The sequence below is a fragment of the Hemicordylus capensis genome, chromosome 2 (genome assembly GCF_027244095.1).
Source record: "Hemicordylus capensis ecotype Gifberg chromosome 2, rHemCap1.1.pri, whole genome shotgun sequence".
Lineage (NCBI taxonomy): Eukaryota > Metazoa > Chordata > Lepidosauria > Squamata > Cordylidae > Hemicordylus > Hemicordylus capensis.
This window is the reverse complement of record NC_069658.1, coordinates 234,012,854-234,017,209: the sequence shown is the minus strand read 5'-3', so window position 1 is coordinate 234,017,209 and position 4,356 is coordinate 234,012,854.

Below are 4,356 nucleotides of genomic sequence, written 5' to 3'. Positions count from 1 at the left end.
CGCCCCATTTACCAGATATACCAAGAAGTATCTGACATGCTGGAGCATCAGATACTTCCGGGTATATCCAGTAAACGGGGGCAAATGGGGCGGCAGGGAGGTACACTGCCACCCCATGGACTTAAAATGGAGCATCAGTGGTGGGAGGGGTAAGTGCACCCCCCCCTTAAAACAGCACCCCCTCGCCTTCGAGCCTCCCCCACCCTGTTCTGTGCACATCCCTAGCAGAGATCACTATGGTGCAAGCTTTTTCCCCCCTGATGTGCAGCTTAAGAACTATGAAGATCTGCGGAGCCTCCTGTCTTAAACACCAGACAGGAAGAAAGATGCTTTGCTTGTACATTTTGACCACGTTAACCTTGTCTGTCTGCAAACTGTCATGCTAAGTGTGCTTTTGTACTTCCTGTGTTGTGACACCAGTTCTGCGCTGACAGCAAGGTGCCGTTCACGCTTCCGATGCCTTCTTTCGGACTTTATCTTTGCATTATAGTGCTACAACGTTGCATGTGCATCACAAAAAAGAAGCTGTATTTTCCCCTTGTAGGGAAATGTGGTGTAGGCTATCTTAGGACTGTATGACTGAAAGGCAGGGTTGAGAAATAGAAATAATACATAATACAGAAAACAATCCAACACGAGAAAGGCCCTTGAGTCCTCAGGCATCATTTTGGTCACCTTTACAGGTGGTGGAATCACACTGACTCTCAATTCTGGGCCTTCTAGTCTTTGTGGTGGAGCAGAGACAGTCTCAGTGCAGCTGGACAAGGTAGGGGAGGGATCATGCAGGAGGGAAATGGGGTACAGTGTTTCCTTGGGCTTGAAAGAATCTACATTTTTCACTTGGCTCATGCTGTCAAAGTCCACCACCACCACCGCCAGAGAAAGTTTTAAATGCCCCTGTGGATACTTTGGGTCCAGCCACTTCACCTTTCCTGTCTTCTTGTACTGCTTACTCATCTCTGCGGAGAAACTGTTTCCTTCTTCTTCCAGGATCCAGTGACCTTTGAGGAGGTGGCTGTGATTTTCTTGGAGGAGGAGTGGGCTCTGTTGGATTCGGACAAGAGGGCTCTGCACAGAGAAGTCATGGAGGAAACCTGTGGACACCTGGCTTCTCTGGGTAAGGCTCCTTCCTCCCTTTGTTGCTATTGGTGACCTGATGGGCTGTGATCAGCAACATTGATGACTCTTCCACGTCTCTTGCATGCACAAATATATGATTACCATAAATTTTCAATGCTCTTCTAACCACTTTAGAGTAGTTATGAACAGCATTACAATATAAACTCTCAAGCCTTCTTCAAACATTATGAGCACCCTGTGCGCTCACAGAACCACCCAGGTTGCAGCTTACGGATTTGCCGTGACCATTCTTACAGCATGTGCCCCCTTCAGATGAATGGTGCCATAACCGTGACCATTGGCCCAAGGGGGTCATTGACAGTGTGGCAGCAGGACTTCCTCCCCACCTTTCCCCATTGTAACCATGTGCACCCAGGGTGCTCATAATGTTGGAAGAGGGCTTCAGTTTTCCATAATCATGAACATAGAGCAAACTTGCAATACAAAAAAATAAATAAATAAAATGTATTCATAGGCATATTCTATTGAGATGGATTCTATGTGTCAAAACTATGGAGCTGGTCTTGGTGGAAAGAACTGTTTGGAAGTTAATATGCTCATAACATCACCAACTTGTTCTAAAAAAAACAGTTTTCGCAGGGTCGGGGTGGGGGGGAGGTTGCTCTGTTTTGTCTTCTCTGACCAGCAATGATCCTCCAAGATGTGAAGCAGTCACCTTCTCTGGCCTTGTTATTTGAGATTCTCACTCTGCCAATTTATTCCTACCCTCTATTTCCTGTCCCTCATCCAGTTACCAATCCACACATCCCTCTGGTCATCATGAGTAGCACCATCTGCTGTTTGCAGAATCAGCAGGTGGACCAGCAGAGGCTTGAAGCTTTTGCTTAATAAGGTGGCAGGCAAATAAATCAAGGGAATGTCTTTATTTGTCAATCAAATAAAAATGCAATGCTAAATTGAGTAATAATACTAGCTGTGGCATGAAAGTGTCCACACCAGTAATTCTAGTCATGCAAAAGCTTCTATCCGGGACTGTTTATTAGGGTGTAATGTGAGGCTAAGTTGCGTGTGGATCCTTGGTGGGGTCAGGACCTTCCTTCCAGGACTGACTCTTTACCTACCTCTCCAACAAAGATTGTAGCGCTGCGCCATCATGATGCAAGTGGACTCCTCCAGCCTCTCCAAGTGGAAGGAAGGCGGAGAGAGGCCGAGGATTGCGGGTGGGTGGGGGTGGGGGGTGTCCCAAAGGAACTGAGAACAAAACAAACATCTGGGCAACAAACACCTGCAGCGGCTGCACTGGAAAGCAAAGTGCATTTATGGGCGGGTGAGCTGGGAGGAGCACTTGCTGACACACCCTTGGACAACTGATGTTGGAATTTGTCATTCTTTTACAAATTACTAACCAAGGAATGTACCCACTCCAGTTACAGAGTAGTGTGCAGAGTCTTTCTATGCTTCTGCAGTCACTGAAAGAACACACATGGAGATTGTGGTACAATCTTTAGACTAAATAAGTTTATTGGTGAAGTACATTCTGGATAGTAAAGACCTGATTGAATGATTGATTAAGTGCCGTCAAGTCGGTGTCAACTCTTAGCAACCACATAGATAGATTCTTTCCAGGATTATCTGTCTTCAACTTGGCCTTTAAGGTCTCTCAGTGGTGCATTCATTGCTGTTACAATCGAGTCCATCCACCCTGCTGCTGCTCATCCTCTTCTCTTTCCTTCAACTTTCCCCAGCATTATGGACTTCTCAAGGGAGCTGGCTCTTCGCATAATGTGTCCAAAGTATGATAGTTTGAGCCTGGTCTTTTGTGCCTCAAGTGAAAATTCTGGATCGATTTGTTCTATGATCCATGTGTTTGTTTTCCTGGCTGTCCATGGTATCCTCAAAAGTCTTCTCCAGCACTAAAGTTCAAAAAAGTCAATGCTTTTTCTATCTTGCTTCTTCAAAGTCCAGCTTTGGCATCCATAGAGTGTCATGGGGAAAACTATTAGTATGCGGGGAAACCATTAGGTAGTAAAGACCTACCCCTGTGTAAAAGCTACATAATGGATAGAAGGAGAGGGAGAGATGTTTCCATCTACTTTCCAAGAAGAAAGGAAGCAGGCACACTGACTCCCTAGAGGAAATACCTGAGGAGTCAAGGCAGGGGTCATAGAATAGTGATAAAGAAGGGGCAGTTAAAGAGGCCCTGATTAACCATCTCTACTCCCAGTGCCCCTAGTGGTCATTAGGATAGTCGGTCCCCTGGTACTCCATCTCCAACACATGAGGACCCTAGAAGAACACTATTTTCCTAATGGTTGAATATCCCCGTACCCTGACAATCTTGCTCTGAATTGGGGGCGGGGTTATCCACTACTCTGGAGTAAAGAGACGCAGATGCCTGGAGGAGGACTCGGTATTTTCTCTGGCTTGGGGGGGGGGGCACCACTGTCATTCTGCTCCCGGCCGGGGTGGAAAACCTCATTCAGGGGGCACGACCCAGCGGCCTTTGGGGAGAGAAACGGTGCCGCAGAAAAATCAACCCCAAGTTGGGCGCAAAGGCGGCATGCATCTGCAGCGCGAAGCCCTTGTCTGCAGAAGCGGCTGCACCGACATGAGCTCCTCCCCGTGGCCAGGGTGGAGGGACCAGGCAAGCAGAGGGTTAAGGGGAGGGAGTGGGGCTTCCTAGAGAGGCTGGCGAGAGGCCTTCCGTGAGGACGGTTCCTTCCCTCCGAAGGCAGCCTTGGCTTTAAAGAGCTGGACGGTGAGTGTATGGCTGGGGCAGCCAAAGGGGGGGGGGGGTGTGTGTGCTGAAAGTCTGCGCGGTGAGCTCCGCGGGAGGGGAGGGGAGAGGGAGGGGAGAGGGAGGGGATGCCATGTCCTCCTCTCCCTGCTGCCGCCGCAGCCGCCGCCGGGATCTGCTGCTTCTTATCTTCAGCTTCTGAGCCCTAAACAAGGCAAATGCAGCTTTTAGCAAGATCCTGGTCCCAGAGGCAAAAACGGGGGCAAGGACCAGAGGGGCGCGGGTGGTGGAGGGGCTCTGCTTCCGTCCTGGGGCAGGCTCAGCCTAAAAAGGGGTCAAGCTGAGAGCGGACCACCCTTGGAAGGCTGCCTTTGCAACAGTGAGGGCATTGTGCCTTGGGACAGCCTCTTCCTGCACAGGCACAGCCCACGCGGGGTGGGGGCAGGTGGCCTTGGCTTTCCCCTCCGGTCTGAAATCTGGGGAGAGCAAAGGGCATGTGGGGTGCCTGTCTGGCGGGAGGGAGGGAGGAGGCTCTTGAA